Source organism: Anas platyrhynchos, chromosome 4, assembly GCF_047663525.1.
Source record: "Anas platyrhynchos isolate ZD024472 breed Pekin duck chromosome 4, IASCAAS_PekinDuck_T2T, whole genome shotgun sequence".
In the NCBI taxonomy this organism is placed as follows: Eukaryota; Metazoa; Chordata; class Aves; order Anseriformes; family Anatidae; genus Anas; species Anas platyrhynchos.
This window is the reverse complement of record NC_092590.1, coordinates 4,995,867-5,013,617: the sequence shown is the minus strand read 5'-3', so window position 1 is coordinate 5,013,617 and position 17,751 is coordinate 4,995,867. Positions and strand designations below refer to the sequence as shown.

At 39.1% G+C, this 17,751-nt stretch overlaps 1 long non-coding RNA gene across 1 annotated transcript in view; it reads right to left on the bottom strand.

Annotated features, from left to right (window-relative positions):
* LOC140002322 (uncharacterized) overlaps positions 1-14,669 on the bottom strand; it is a 32,051-nt gene extending 17,382 nt beyond the window's left edge. The window contains exons 1-2 of the long non-coding RNA XR_011808681.1: positions 14,278-14,669; positions 9,074-9,194 (exon numbers count right to left, since the gene is read on the bottom strand). This is a non-coding gene — a long non-coding RNA (uncharacterized lncRNA). The remainder of the gene's footprint in view (positions 1-9,073; positions 9,195-14,277) is intronic.
* Between the last annotated feature and the right edge of the window lie 3,082 nt (positions 14,670-17,751).

The window sequence follows — 17,751 nt, the reverse complement described above, 5'->3', positions numbered from 1 at the left end:
AGGTTGAGCTGTTGTCCTCAGAATTAGCAGATCCCAAACCAGCTACAGTAGTTACATCATTTTGCAAATTAGGAGACCCTGGTTACAACACAGCCCTCTGGCCCTTCCCCAGCAAATCCCACCAGGGCAATGCCCTTCCGATGCTGAGCTAAAGGAGTAGTACTTTGTCTCTGAGTCCCTGAAGAACAAATGCTACAAACGTCAGGAAGTGATCCTTACACCCCCAACCCACAGTGACATGATCTCTTTCTGCACAAGCACACACTTGCTAAAGCAGAGGAGGAGTCACTGAAGATGATTGACTTCTCAGACAGGGAAAAATAAAGACAGCAGTTCAACACCAGGGTTTGATTCAAAGAGGAAAGGATCTTAGGCAGCACTTGGATTGGGGCTTGCTTCCTCTGCATCCCTCTTTCTGAATTTCATACTACAAAAGAAGGGAGAAGAAAGCAAGAGAGAGACAAAGAGAGAACCCTTAGCATGCAGCAGCTATAGCAACTACACTTTGCCCAGCTTAATCCAATTCTGAAAGGAGCCTGTCAGAAAGATTCAAGCAGTAGGAATGATTCACAGCTCTCTTGCTCAATACAATTTGCAAAACAACTTCTCACCCTGCCCCAACAATTACACCAGGGTACATACTGATGAGGAAACAGTAGTTCTGTCCTATAGCAGCTGCCTCATACTGGGGGTATGCAGCAGGAAGGTATTTCCACCCCCTTCATTATTTATTTTTTATATATATACCTTCAGACTTTTTGCTTTCATTCTTTATGTATGTTGCTCGGGCAAAGATTCATTCAATTCATATCCATGAAACTCCTGAGAGTACAGAAAAGCTCTAACTAAAAAGATAGTGAGACAAACAGAGCTACTCCTTCTACAAAGTGAAAACTTGGGCATGAATCATATATTTGTAAATTCTGTGCCTGGTTCAGAATAAATAAATAGAAAAAAATATATAGTTTAACAAATTAGATAGAAGAATGGAAAGGCAGGGAAGGAAAGGGAACTTCTAGATGATCACCATTTTAATCTATTGCTGAAGACAATAATGACAATGTTAAACTCTGCTACATGAAGACACTAAGTCATACTCCCATCCTATTTACAACAGCGTAAATCAACAGTAACTGTAAACTAGAGTTCTACCAGTGTTGTGACAACAAAATTTGGCCCACTGGGCTTTTACACACACACACATTTTGTCACAATGAAATTCAAGAAAATATACTATTCCTCTCACAGAGAAGTGATTGATTAGATAGCCCCAAAGTATCTTCTGGCTCTATCATGGTGCTGTTGTGCTGTTTGCTTTCTGATTTAGGCAGCTTCTTAGCAGAGACCTATGAGTGTCATTTGCTGCTACCAACACAGACAGCTGGAAATGTCCCCTGAATAATAGAGAGATTTCAGTCACCAGAAAGAGTGAAATAGCAATTCAAGATTAATACGTAACTAAGTGAGAAAAGGCTTGCAATTAATGATATGCTTCAGTAATTCCTAAACACCTTTTCTTTGATTCTGCTTTCCTCAAAAATATGTAAATGAAACTTTAAAATTACACTTTTTTTTTTCTTTCTAATGAAGATAAAAATTCTGATGATAAAATGTGAGAGAGATTTGAACGGAAAATAAAAATGCAGCTTAAGGTTGGTGATATTAGCTGTCTGCTATGTCACCATCTATTTATTAGCCTGGTAGCTGCCACTGATCAGACTAAAGAAGAAAACAGAGTCAAAAAAGTTTTTGAATCATCATTCATTCTTGATTTTGACAAGAACTCATCTAAATCAATGTTCAGTAACTGCATCTAGCATCTATAGCAGGACTATATGTAGTTTTATGGGAGTAATATTAGATTAGAAACCTTGTAGAATTACTTTGCAGGCTTCATTTAGCTTAAACAAGATGCAAGTTAATGTATTGCAAAGACAGCATACTTGACAAGAAGTGGATACTGAAGAATTGCAAATTGTGTGCAATGAAATAGAAAAACTTCTGTGAAAATAGTGTCTAGCAAAAAATGGAACATACTAATCTGGTGCAAGCCAACTCAAACATTCACAGATGTTCCGCTGAAAATGGTTTAGGTTACCTATCTAACCATTATTGAAATGGCATGACTATGACAATTCCTTGAGCCAAAACCCATAAAGTAACAATTGACAATTGCTTATTTGCCTTAGAATATTTCAGTAGGACCTGCCACAATATTTTAAAAACCTGCATGGTTTTCTCTTATCATCCCTGGGACAACAATGAAACCCAAATCTCTAAAACAGTCTTGACAAGATATGCTTATCTGAGCTGCTATTCTGGCTCCTGACTAAATTAATTTTTAGTGTATAAGAGTATTTAACAGTGAACCAATATAATATTAACCATGCTAAGGATTACCTGTCAGAGAATCAAACACTTTTGCTTGTTTATTTTGCTATCCAAACACTTGAATATTGCCTGTGGCTAAACAGAGAAGCTTCCTCGTTGCTCTGGACGGAACAAAATGGTTGTATCAAGGAGCAATCTTTTGTACTGCCAATATCTTAAACACCCTCCTACGCAGTTGTAGCATATCACCTGGTAAACGCACAGTCTGAAGGACCTAGACCAGACACTAATCAGTTTTCATCAAGTGCATGTACTTTTCTATATCTTGAGAAACTTATGTAATGCCCACTCTCCAAAAGCCATTCTATTTAAGATCTAATTTCTTCTTTAGTATCTCCCAAGTTCTTCCAATATATTCATATTTGTCTGTAATGTTAAATGCCAGACATGCGTGAAGAGAAGAGGAGAAGAGGAGGAGGAGAAGAGGAGGAGAGGAGACGATATATACTTCAAGTGAAAAGACAATTACTTTCTAGTGAGTTTCTCTGTGTGTTTTTAGAAACAGAACAGAAGAAGTCTTCCATTGTGGATCTGGATCTTTCTTCTTATCATATTGCTATCTCAGGCCTATTTCCCCACTCAGAAAAGTTACTTTGCCATTATAGGCTCTTGGAAAATGGAATTAAGATGAGAAAATATGTATTATCAAATCAATTATAGTCTGAATGGGATTTTTCAACTGCCAGCCAGAGAACAGCAATATTCTTTTCCTGGTCTGTGTTATCATTTTACCAACATATTTAACGTATGAAATATGCGTCAACAAATGAAGAAGAAATAGAGAAACAAATATCATAATAATATAATTATGTAAGTGCCACATCTGATGTAAACTGATATGGTTCTAATAAAGTAAATGCAACTACAACAATTTTTAGTGCGGAAGCTCTGTCAAGTCTTGACATTATTTCTGGCTAGGAATTTTTTTACAGCCATCTACAACCAGGATACCTTAGGACTTTCTATGGAGAAAACTGCTTATAAGAGGGGCATTCCTTTTGTACTTCACTGAACATACAGCTATAATTAATGTTATACTGCACTGTTTCACTGACATTTGTATATGCAATGTGAAGCAGTAAGTGGCAGTATTACATCTGGGTAGTAATAGACAGCAGAAGCAGCACATTACTTTAAATCTTTGATTTGCAGTCATCATCATGTGTTCTGATGACAAGAAAATGCGAAGGGCTTCTCCAGTTAGGAGAATGTAAGTTCATTTAATGTGGTAGCAAAGAAAACATAAACATGAATTTCTGTTTTGCCTCATTTTTAAGATCATTATGCATGGAACTTATTATCTATTTTAAAAGAGGATGGGGTGATGACATTGTAAATCAACCTTGATAGTGATAATTTTAAAAGCCAAAAATCAGTTTAATTGTGTGGTTGGTATGGAGATCAGCTATAGATTTCAGATACCACTCATGGCCTTTTGTCAGTCAGTTCAGTGAAAAAAAAAAAAATCCTTATGAATGTTGTGTCTGTATGCAACTATAGAACTGATAGTCAAATGTCTCTGTTCAGTTCTGAAGAGACATGGGTTGGTTACCCACAGATGTACACAGTAACTTGTTTGGTTTCGTCAAGCTTATCCTACATAGTGAAATGACCCAAATTTTTTGTTGAGGAAATCATTGATTTTCTGAGTTAGTTCTTGTTGGGCAGGTAGGATGCCTGTATATTGTTTTGGTGACATGTTAGATGGCTTCTCTTTTTCTAGTTTCAAAGTCAAGCGACAATAGGCATAAAATAGTAATAATAATAATAAACAGCATATCCTTCTTTCAAGATGTAATATTTTGGTTTATCACTATCACCATATTTTTTGTTTCGTTTTTTTTTTAATTGTGAAAAAATACTTAAAAATATATGCTTAAAGTCATCCTTGGAAGTTAAGCCATTCTCATTTACTCATGATGAACATGAACACAACTAGATAAATAACAGAAGTCAAGCATGTGGTCTAACATGGTAATTTGCAGATACATGGAGATACGAGTTTTTCTCATCATTGCTCAAAGCAAGTAGAACAACAGTGTCATGATAAGAAGCTAAAACCTCCATATCCATAGCAGACCCAAATTTAATCAAAATCTCAGATTCATTCTCAAAATGTACTACTTGTTTAGAGCTGGCTATCAAAAACTGCTTCAGTGACATGAATAAGCAGTTCTATTGATCTGTAAAAATTACAGACTGTAACAATATTGTACAGTTCTTGCTTTACTTTTGGTAGAAGGTTCAGACATCAGAAAAATCAGAAAGAGATTCTTGCTAATATAGCGTGACAGGTATAGCCACATATCTACTAACCCAATCCTGCCTAAAAAACAAACAAACAAAAACAAATCAAACAAAACAACAACAAACATCTCTTCCAATACATGCAACTTGTCTAGGACACCTAACATTGGTAGTGTAATGCAAACAAACCAAGCAACAAAACAAACAACACACATTTCTGGCAAGAATGTATCCTAAGAAAGATCAAAACTCTAACAATCAAAATTTCCATAACTGAACTACAAGAAAGGATTCTTGTTCTTATTTGTTTAAACAAAAGTAGGAAATCAAACCCATAAACAAAACTCAACCTCTTCAACTGCACTTTGGAGAAGTGAAGAATCAGGTACTGTGTCCATTCTAGGCACTCTTCCCTTCTGCAAACATAAATGCTTCTCTTCAGGATGCCACATAATTCAGGATTAGGAACTGCAAGAGGCAATGGCCATCACATTCACACTGACTTCAGCTTTATTGGCACTTTTTGATTGAACTTTCACTTTTGCTGATGTGTTGAAACCAAAAACCTGTTTAAAAGGAAGGTGTTAATTTTGAAGGTGGGGTGGTATTTTTTCCTATTCAAAAATATTTTCAGAAGTGTTTCATAGCTGTCACAACTTCCTATGTCTCCCACGTTGACAATTTCTAAATGAAAAGTTCGAAGTTTTGGCTTGAGATGACTTTATTTAGCAATGCAAATTAATAATATTATTTAGAATAGTATCTTCAGAAATGTCAGCACATCAAAGTGAAATTTTAAAGTCAACGTGACACCAAAAAAATTCTCATTTATTAGCTTATTATTAGCTCAAACATTGCCAAGACTGGTGTTTCAGCTGAACTTGAAACAGGTAAAAAATCACCCTGGGAACATCTACAATGGTAACTATAGACAATGAAGTGAACACTTTGGTGGCCCAGAAATATTCAGCTGTAATAGAAATGTTGATGCTGATAAGAGTGGAAAATGGGCATGGCAGAAGAAGGGCCTGTATTATGCTTATGACTCCTGCAGTAGCTGGTTATCAAAATTCCAGCACATCAGCATGGAGCTTCTCCCAACGCTCAGAGAACAAGAGCATTGAAAAAGAACACCTCCTATAAGATCTCACAGTATACTTTGCTACATCACTAAAATATTGCAAAATTATTTCCTGCATCAAATGATACTGCATACAGAGGGGTACATGCATCTTCAGGCTACTCCAGCTAGTTCTGTCAAAACCAAACTCTATGGAGCCTCTATGGGCAACATAAAGAATTCCCAAAAGGCTGTATGAAGGAAGCTTCAGCAGTTTCCCCCTCTACCTCGCAACAATGTGCCAGTACACACGGCGCCATCATATCCTCCCACATTTCCTTCTGGTACAACCTAAGGTGTGTAACCCATGCCTTCCATACTGTGGAAACACTGTAGTGAGTTATAATATGTCCCTCACTTTATTTCAGACTCTGCATTGGGGAAAAGAAAGAAAATAGCCCATGCTGAGAGAAACAATAAGCATTTTAGTGCCACACTAGTACTATGTGTAAACCAGAAAAGACCCAGGACTGAGTGTTAATTAAACTTGTCTACTCCAACGAGACTTAGATCCATGTCATTATGAATTTTTTTGTAACATACAGTTGACATGTCAGGGATCAATCCCTGAAAATGCTGTATTTAGTCATGCTGATATAACCCCAAGCTTCAGCTATGCCAGTAGTCCCCTGAGTCCCCCCTTCTCTAAAGATGTAGGGCAGTTTTACACCAGCTCACTTTCCACACAATATTCAATGCATGGAAGTGAGAGCATGTTCAGATTTATCATCATGTTGATAATGTTACAAACCTCTTCTGAGTTCATTTGCAAGAACACCAGGATGAATGAAAAGCTGCAGAACTGTCTGAATTAACAGACAATGATGTTAGTGGACATTGCATAATCACAGTTTACAGGAATGTTAGGTGACTTTTTTTTTGTATGAGAAATATGGGTCCCAAGAAGAGAATGCCACTTTTCTGACATTAAGATAAAACCAGTGATTTCAAAGTCTTGTAGTAAAGAGCTATGTCTAGCATTGTTTAAAAATATTTGTTTCAATTATTCTGTTGCTTTTTAGTTTTTAGCACAGAACATTTTTTCACTTTTTCTTTTTTCTTTTGTTATTGCATGATCTGAAGCTCCACAGTTTCTTATTTACTTAGACTTTCAGAGATGCTGTTACAGAAAAACTTCATCTTCTGATTGCTTATCAAGCACCGCAAATGTTTACATGACCTAAATATGACTTTGAGTTTTGTGTTTAGAAGTTCAGGTTTAGAATTCTATTTTGATCCTAGCTTATGTATGGATTTCTATTACTTGGCTGTCCTGCAACCTGAGATCTAACAACTATGAGATTCTTTGCTCACAGATTAATGCTGTTTCCATCTTTACTGATAAGGATGAAATTAATTCATACCTTGAAGTCAGTTTTCAATGTGCTACTTCCAATACTAATAAACCTTGCCCCCATTCAGCTTCTCCTAGGAAAGGTTCTTCACTACCGACTTCACATTAAAAATTAAGGCTCAGAATTTGTTCTTTTTCTCTTTCCTGGATCATAGATACCTCATAAGAGTTTAGTGTGCAAAGGCTTCCAAAATAATTTTGAAATAGATCTGAAAAGGGTGGGAGTGGTGAGAAAGATGTACAAGGAAGTGACACATTTTGCTTGTTCCTTTAACAAAAACTGTACGTGTCCTAGAAAGTATAATCCCTGTTTAATCATGGTTTCTTGTGTTTTTTACTAGTAGTTCATTTAGGATAGAAATCTACTAGTTTTACACACATAAAATGATCTGTATCTTGTATCCAGAACCAAAACTACAATTGCCCAAAAAAATACAGATGCCCAAACTCAGCTGTTTATAACTCCATAGTGTCCTACATTTCTGTTTTTTCATGTGTGTTAAATGTTGCCTAGAGCATACCTCCTAAACTGGAGGTATATATTCTCCCTCTTGAGAATACCTCATTCGTAAAAATCATAGAATAGCTCAGGTTGGAAGGGATCTTAAAGATCATCTAGTTCCAAACCCCCTGCCATGGGCAGGGATGCTACCTAGTAGATCAGGTTGCTCAGGAACTCATCCAACCTGGTATTGTACACCTCCAGGGATGGGGCATCCACAACTCCTCTGGGCAAGCCTCACCACCCTCTGAGTAAAAACTTTCCTCTTAACATCTAATCTAAATCTCCCCTCTTTTAAAACCATTGCAGGTGATTTGCCCCATCCTACAATAAGGAGAACAAATCACTCCCTAGCATTTCCTCTCTTTCCTTCCACTGACTGTAAGGGAATCTGTAAGATTTTTCTCACACTAGATAATCCGTTTAGATGACAGAAGACCATGCAATTCCTGCCCTAGAAGTCCATCCAAGTCACTCTGTAGGTATATTAGTCTCAGATCCCTCTTTGTAAAAAGGTTCTTAATATTTCCTGGTCTGTGATTTGTTGTGCACATATAGTCACTGAAGTCTGAGGCACTCACATAGCACCTTAATGGAGTCATACAAGCCCTATTGACTAATGTGGTTCTGTGATAGCCACTGGGGTTAGTTCACCTCATGTCAAGTCCCCTAACCAAAGAGTGGTCTGGGGGAACTGACACGTAAGGGGATCTTTTACATGCTCCACTTTTTTTTTTTTTTTTTTTTTTTTTTTTTTTTTTTTTTTCCAGAACTGCAGTCCCCTGATGTACACCTCTAATTGACTTTTCTCTGACAGGACACAAATGAAATTAACAGACTCAAGTAATTTCCTGCCCTACTATATTGGACTGTCCTACATAATTACTCTGATTCACCTTTAGTTCAAACACACTAGGTAATTTAATAAAAGTCCTGCTGTACATTCTGAAAGGTATTCAGGTACTGATGAGCGTGGCTTCACTTCTTAAATGATGGCAATGTAAAATATTTTTTTCTCAGACTATCTTTCTTACTACATTAAAACAGACCTAAGTCTTCAATTCTTACTCAGCTCTATGGCTTCTGTTAGTTTGAATTTTATATGTATGCATGGATGCTCATATATTATAATAAACTCTATAGCAGTAAATGTTGTTCATGTCAGGATATTATTTTTAAAAATAATAATACTTAGAAATGGCCTTATACCTGTGATTAGGATAAAAACTAATTTGTCAGGTTAATGTCCAGTTACTCAGGAGACTTAAACTGTTTTTTATAACTACTGTTCTGTGCTTTATAGGTCATACATACATATACACATTGGTGGATAAAGCACTGTAATATAATCACTTAGTAAATACATTAATCTATGATAGGAACTGGAAATACTGATCAACCTAATTACACATGCAATAATTTCTCTTTTAGTAACTTGTAGTCTTACACCAAACCTTACCTGTTAACTCATCAACGATTATGGAAAGGCTTCAATCAGCTTCTCTTTGCCAGAGAAAACAGTCCATAGTAAGCAAGTTGACAGACTAGTTAACACTTTACCAGTAACTGGACACCATAATCTGAAGGAAAAAAAAAATGAAAAGAAAGAGAAATGTGTTGATATTCTCATAAAAAATGTAATGACAGAATCTTGCTCTGAAATATTTCCATCACCCTAAAAAGCAAAAACAAGACCATTATGATTAAATGATTAAATAAAGTGTAAAGAGAGAAATATACATTCAGGCAGACAATAGCTATATTTCACTATACTAAACTTTTTTCTTACCCTTTGTTCAATGGTTTAAATAGATATTACTAGCTGAATTTGACATTTTTTCCCACTCTGAATATATGGTTTAATTGAAAGAATAAGCTGACTCTTGGGGGAATTACTACATTTACTGAATAGAAGAAAAAGTTGTGATCTGAACTAAAACCATGTTATATGAGCTAGTGACATCCTGATCTTCCAAATAAAGATGAAATGGATACAACACTGGTGAAGGTATACTGTAATGGAAATCTTTTTATAGTTAATTCTTTGCCACATTCAAGCTTTAGCAATTTGTAGAACTGATTTTCCATAAAATTAACATTTAGCACTTTTAAAGTATGCCTGAACTAAGTTTTAAAATTCTTTCTTCCCCTCAGTTAAATCTGATAGTTAGGACATTCTTCCATTCTTCCAGATTGGAAGAATGCACATTCTTCAAAAGCACATTTGATCAGACAGCCAAGACTGACTAGGTCACACAAGTGCATTACACTTGTTTAACTAGAGCTGTTTTGGGAATAGGGTTAATGATTTTAGCTTTGATATATTAATTTCAAGATGTTTTCCATCACAGAATATTTCATTTCTACAGATACTACAGATTATTTTTTTAAATGTCTATGAAAACTATGAATATGTAAATGAATTCTACTTATAAAAGATGGAAACAAATACATTTCAACATGACAAATCCAGTTTTCCAATGTGTGTGTGGGGGGGGGAGAGGGCAACTTATTTAAAACAGCATCGTACAGCATAAGAGAATTAAGCAACATAAGTGGTTACTTTAGTAAGTGGAAAAAGAGGAAAAACTAACAACATTTTATTTGTTAGAGTAGACTTAGAATAGTTCAGTTGAAAGAGACCTACAAAGATCATCTACACCATCTGCCTGACCTCTTCAGAGTTAACCAAAAGTTAAAGCATATTATGGAGGGCCTCACTCAAATATCTCTTGCATACTGAAAGGCATGGGGCATCAATTACCTCTCTAGGAAACACATTCCAGTGTTTGACCACCCTCATGGTAAAAGAAAGTTTTCCTAATGTCCAGTTTGAACCTCCTCTTGCACAGCTTTGTGCCATTCTTGTGTTTCCCATCATTAGTTACCAAGGAGAGGAGACCATCTCCTCCAGGAGAATCATCTCTTGACCAGCTGGTGATGCTGTGTTTCACAGAATCACAGAATCATCTAAGTAGGAAGAGACCTCCAAGATCACAGAGTCCAAGCTCTGACCTAACACTAACCAGTCCTCCACTAAACCATATCACGAAGCTCTACATCTAAACATCTTTTAAAGACTTCCAGGGATGGTGACTCCACCACTTGCCTGGGCAGCCCATTCCAATGTCTAACAACCCTTTCAGTAAAGAAGTTTTTCCTAATATTCAACCTAAAACACCCCTGGCACAACTTTAGCCCATTCCCCCTCGTCCTGTCGCCAGGAGCATGGGAGAACAGGCCAACCCCCACCTCGCTACAGCCTCCTTTAAGGTATCTGTAGAGAACAATAAGGTCACCCCTGAGCCTCCTTTTCTCCAGGCTGAACAATTCCAGCTCCCTCAGCCGCTCCTCGTAAGACTTGTTCTCCAGGCCCCTCACCAGCTTCGTTGCCCTTCTCTGGACTCGCTCGAGCACCTCCATGTCCTTCTTGTAGCGAGGGACCCAGAACTGAACACAATACTCTTACCAGGATGCAAGAAAGGGGTAGAAGCAAAAGAGACAAAAAGTATGAGATTTTCCCATCCTGGAGAAAATCAGTCACAACACAAGGGGAAAGCACCGTGCAGAAAACAATCTGCAGTACATTGAAGCCATATCTGTGGATTATCACCAGTATTTCAAAGGTCTTCCCCCCACCCAAATTCTCATCCCCTTTCCAGCCCTGCTAGGTTTTCCCTATTTGAGGTTATATATTATAAAATTAATTAATTTCCTCGGTTGTGCTATTCAATAATCTTTGCTTTCCTATAAAGAAAAATCATCAATAGACCATGCAAAAGTTTAGTATCCTCCTCTTTTCTTCTGCATCTGCAAATGCATTACTTGTCAGGTTAGGAAAACAGTTTGTGCTCTAGCAGCGTACTCATAAAGGCTGCTATTCTGTTGCCAGAGCTCATGACATTGGAGTTGAATGCAGCCCCCAATATGCTCAAATGTTAGCTCTCAGCCAGCTCTGCATTCTGCTTTCACATACAGTGACCTAGCTTGAGGTGTCAGGGCTTGAGTGGATAAGTGAAGAGTTGATTTGGGAAGAGATTCAAGGCTTGCACAAGGTAGAAAACAGATTGGAGGGATTTTGTTTGTTGCTTTGTTTAACTGTACACAGAAATTCAATAACTGGCATGTTACTGTCATCTTCAGAAAAAGCTCTTCAGTGATTACTGGTCTTTGATCCAATCCTTATTTTCATTTCCCTGAAGCTGGACACGGATGGCTTACCCCTCCCCAATAAGTTAGTTCTCGGCCACGGAGCATAGCAGCTGATCTCAAAACCTGCCTTCTGCTGTCTGAGAAAAGGGCAGCCTGATACATAATCTACACAGTCAGGATTCCTGCTGTGAGGAAGATCTATTTGGATAGACAGGAAAGAGCCTTTGAACCTCTTTATTTTGTGCTGAACTTCAGGCTGGGCAGGATGATCTCATCCAAGAGTAACTCAGGGCAGCCTCAGAGTTGCTCTTAATCTCAGGAATCTGATGAAATGCCAATGCAGTGGACTTTCATGAATAAATAAAGCACAAAATGCATTACACACAGAAATTAACAAACTGTCTTAGGACCCAATTAAACCTGGCATTGATTTCTATGTAGTGGCAACATTAGGTTATAGATTTGTGTATAACATTTCTTAGTTTTCATGTAAATGTTCACACTGTTTTCTCCCAAGACCTGATTTCACAACTGAACCTTCCTCAGTTGTTTTCATCTTAGACACTATGACTGAGAGGGATGTCCACTTGGACTGCCATGCCCAGGACTCTATCCCACATGCCTCCTCACAGCAGCCTCTGGCTGTTCCAGCTGCTACCTCCCAGAGACGGGCACTAACCCAGCCATGACATTTGCAGTGAAGCAGGCAGGTCTCTGCTGCCAAGCCTCCAGCCTGCCCGCACCCCATGTCCAGTGCTGTGCCAGGCCACCTCTTCGGCAGCAATTTGTTGCTGCTGCTGTTTCTGCCATGCAGGCAGAAGTTATGAACTACCAGAAGTAGCTCCAGAGGAGGCTGTGAAGAATGAGGCAAGAGGAGAGAAAGTAGTGGGAAAACTTCCTGTGATCTCAGACTCATATTTAGAACTGTAAAACCACACATGGAATAATGTCTCATGCATCCTTAACACTGGACATGGGTGCAAAGTTGAAATATGGAAGATAGCACTTCATATATGAAGTCCAAAAGCCTATATTGCTGGCTGGGAAGGCTCTGAGGACTGTTTTGCTCTCCAGTATATAAACTACTGAGTCTTATGATTATGGCTTTCACAATGCTTTAACCACACCACTGAAGATTAAGAGTCACCAATGTCACAAGTGTCACCAATGGCATAATCTGTAAACAACCACACAGAGATATGTTGGAGGCATAATAAAGCCTGCACAGACTCTATTACCAGCAGTGAGACATGAAATAGAAAGAACCCAGGCTGACTGTCAGAGCCTGGAGTGAATGTGCTGAGCAGGCCGCCAAAATTAAGAAACCAGGAAGAAAACCATATTTGTACTTGTAAACTAAGCAAGTTTGATGTGGAAATCAGTGAACTGTATCATACAAGGAACTCTTCTGAGTCCCTTTTCCTTCTGTCTCCTTCAGGAGAGAGCTGCACTTCTGCCTTTCTTAGGAAAAAGGACTGTAAGTTAGGACTGTAAGTTTCTAAACGAGTCTACACAGCTCAGTCTAAACCAGAGAACATCTTTTGAATGATGTTCTGTGTACTTAACACAGTGTCCTTGTGACTGAAGGATTCCAGTTCAGAAGCCTGATTAGGAAACTTGGATGCTTTGTATTTATATAGTTTACAAGCAGCTTTTTTTTTTTTAATGCAATAAATAAAAATATTATAGAATATTTTTGAATGATGAATCCTTTCAAAGTAATAGGATTGGTTCACATATATGACAAAGATAAATTTTGCATCACTGAATATTAAATATCATCTATAAAATGTCGATGAAGCTCCATTTGTTCACTGTCAGATGCTGCACAGCAGGAGTTTTAAACAGCCTTTTGTAACTATTTCTCTATTTCCTTGCCATTCATTTTATTTGAACATTATATACAGCAGTGTACTTTCAATATTTATTATGAAAGAAATTTAACTTTTTCAGGTATAAAAAAAATAATCTGAGCCTTGCTGTTATATGTATAATGATACAACAGATAATTCAAATTCAGGTAACAAACGTAATGCCATAAAATATATATGTGTATATGTAAATATTATTGTGAGAACCATGTGTACTCTTCAGGTGTAACTTTGATTTAATATGTTTCTTCCCTGTATGTTATTGAACTGGATTTTCATACAGTTGCCAATTGCCGTGATATCTTAATGTCTGAAATACCTAAATGGCATTTTCTCTGGGCAACAGCATGTGCAAGAACACACTGGATTTTGTTTATTAATTTAAGTAGATAGAGGCAGATTCATCAAGTATAATGACATTATGCAGCAGTGCAGCTCCAACAGGGATTCTCATGTACCTGAACAGAGATATCAATTTAATCTGACTGCAACATGACTTCTATGTTACTACAACTCTGGAAACTCCTCTTTTATGTCACTGTAATGCCACAGTGAATTTGTTCTACCTATTTATGCAAAAACAATTGCAATACAGACAGTAATGGCTATTCACATGCATAAAAATGGACAACAAATTTACCCAGACAGCCTGCTGACACAGTAACTCTAAATGAACTCTGTTTGTGTAATGGGTTTCCGTGGCACAGTTTTGGTAGCAGGCGGCCATAGGGGTGGTTTCTGTGAGAAGGATCTAGAAGCTGCCCCATGTTTGGTAAGGGCCCCACTGCTGACCAGAGCCGAGCCAGTAAGCGATGTTGTTTTGTGCCTCTGTGAGAGTATATTTAAGACAGGAAAAAAAAGAACATTGCGCCACACAGCAGCTGGGAGAGTGAGAGCAGTGAGGAACAGCCTTGCAGGCACCAAGGTCAGTGTAGAAGGAGGGGGAGAGGTGCTCCAGGCGTCGGAGCAGAAGTCCCCTGCGGCCTGTGGTGAGGACCATGGTGAAGCAGGATGTCCCCCTGCAGCCCATGGAGTACCACGGTGGAGCAGGGTTCCACGCTGCAGCCCGTGGAGGAGACCACGGTGGAGCAGGTGGCCCTGCACCGACAGAGGCTGCCGCCTGTGGAAGACCCCTGCCGGAGCAGATTCCGGGCCGGACCTGTAGCCCGTGGAGAGGAGACCACGCAGGAGCAGGTGACCTGGCAGGAGCTGCTGCCCGTGGGGGACCCAGGTTGGAGCAGTTTGCTCCTGAGGGATGGACCCCATGGTACGGACCCATATCTGGAGCAGTTCTGGAAGAGCTGCTGCCTGTGGGAAGCCCACGCTGGATCAGTTCATCAAGGGCTGCATCCCGTGGGTGGGATCCCACAGCACAGGGGACGAGAGTGACCGAGAAGGAGCGGCAGAGAAGAAGTGCTGTAGACTGACCATAACCCCCATTCCCCCGTTCCCCTGTGCTGCTCAGGGGGAGGAGGTGGAAGAGGGTGGATGGGGGGGAAAGGTGCTTTTGGTTTCTTTCCTTTGTTTCTCACTTCTCTAGCTTGTTAGTAATGAGCAATAAATCTTACTATCTCCCTATGCTGAGTCTGTTTTGCCCGTCACAATAATTATTGCGTGATTTTCTCGTCCTTATCTCAACCTTTGAGCCCTTTTCATCGTATTTTCTCCCCGTTCCTCTTTGAGGAGGGGGAGTGAGAGAGTGGCTGTGCTGGAGCTCGGCTGCCCACTCGAGCGGAACCATGACAGCTTGTATGCATACACCCTGACACTGGCTCTTGATTATATGTTCCCTCCTCACTTCCTTAAAGCAGACATCCTGTAGAAATATTCCTTTTTCAAAGATCTAGACAGAATAAAGCAAGAGGATTCACTCCATTAAGGGATGGAGATGCCACAGTTCTGAGCAACAGCATTTAAGCACCCTTCCACTAAACATAATCTGAACATCTGAACTGGCATGGTGATTCCCTGTACTATGCAACAGAAAAATTAACAATGCTCTGAGAAGGTCTATGTTATTAGCCCACATAAGACAGAGAGGAATTCTTTAACTGGGGATCTTGACTGTGCTTAAACACAAGACATACAGACAGAACTAGAGTTCTCAGCACCAAAATATGTATGGGTAGCCCCCCAAATAGGCTTTCAGAACATGTGGAACTTTTATTCCATATTTTCTCCGAAGGCAAAGAAATTTTGAGACGTCTGAAACTACTGAACGTTTTGACAGATCTCGGCTCAGTCTTTCTCAATTATCTTTCTCTTGTGGATCTAGCCTGAATTCTTGTGTCTGTCTTGTACCATTTCCTCAGGTTCCCCATATGTAAAATAAAAGGCTTTGTCAGTTGATGGTGCTGTTGTTATCTGAAAAAATGCAGTATATACACATGCCAGGTAAGAATGGACTGGAACCAATCTTTGCTTCCCTGCAATATTCCTAGACAAAACTGATCAGCAGTGCTGAACAGAAGCCAAAAGTCTGCTTACCCAAGGAGACAAAATTAGAAACCTCTAGTCAAAAATGTCAGGTGGACTTCACCCTAATAATCTAAAGCTATATTTAGCAATGATTTGCATGATGTCCAGAAGGCTCAGAGCTGGAACAGCATTCTAAATGCATTTGTGAGGTTACACAGAGGTGTCCATTCTTGCCTCTGGAATTCTTAGAAGTGTAGACAAAATTTCAATTTCGCCAACCCATTAATTTCTCAGGACAGGTTGACACACTGGTTCATGCCACAGACAATCTGCATCCTTCTGCCAGGGTTACAAAAAGCCCCCTGTTTTGTTTTTCCTTTCCAGCCTCAGCCAGTGAGTGGCCAGCAGCACTGTAGGACAGTATTACTTCTCCATCCCCTGCAGGGATGGTGTTCAGAGGAATGTTACTCTGTTCAGATAAACAAGAGTATGGTATTTCTTTCCTTCCTCTTCCAACTTTCACACTGGGAAGATGCAACATGGCACAGGAGACTGGACTTCCCTCCAGCACAGCCAGAGGGATTGGCTGCCTATCTGTGAAACCATTACCACCAAGCAATCTGCCTTCCTTTGCACCACCTCATCTGTTTGTTTTTCAAACACTGCCACTATGTTAGTGTTGAAAGCATATGCCATATTTGCCATAAGGGTCTTACATCAAACACACTGGTCTGCAGCTACAGAGTTTGTGTCTTAAAATGTCAATGAGTATCAAATTAGTAGTGTTGAAATTTCAAAAACAGAATTGCAGAACAACCTGGTATCTGATTCTCAGAAAAGTTAACAGATGGCAAAAATTTTCTCTCTCAGTTATTAAAAAATTTACCAGCTCAAGATGTACCTTCTAGTGTAATAACTGATCAACACTCACTCTACTTCAAATGATTTAACTTTTAGTTGAGAAAATGAACTGTGGGAGTGTGGCCATGGGGGTTGGCAACCCCTGTGGTTAATGATAACAGTAGACTCTTAACAATGAGGCCATCAGGAATGTAAAAGCTTAGAGGGAACAAAGAAGGGTGATTCAGGAGACTTCATGCAGTTTCAGGGTTGCTTGTTCTCCAGCCATTAAGGCATGGAAGTTGCTGGGTGTTTGCTGTTGCCAGGCAAAGTTGTTGACCAATGAATAGTGGAAAAGGACTGCTGTGGGGCGAACGGTATAAGAAGGGAGCCTGTACTCAATATGGGGATGCAACATAGTATAATAAAGTTATATCATCAATAAAGTAGCAGCAGTTACTGAAAGAACCCTGGTGTCCATGTGGTCCATTATGCCACAATGAACTACAATTATTTTTTCCAGTTAGAAAACCATAATGTTACAAATTCTGAGTCAATTCAGCTTTATAAGATTTATTTATGGGGTTAATAGAAGGCAAGTAAACAGCACTGGGTGCATGGGGAGTCTGGGCTCCTCCAACAGACACACGTTACATCAGGCAGCTGGTTTTTATGCTCCTAGGCTAATACATATTCATTGCTACTTCTAGAAAAGGCAGGGTTATTATAATTAGTTCCCAGAATCCGAACCCTCCCACTGGCGCATGCGTATCAGTCTCAGGTGGTCCCTCTGGGGGTCTCTTGTGCTGAAGGCTTGTAGTCTTCTTCCCAGGTTTTGTCCTTGTCCTTCTCCTTT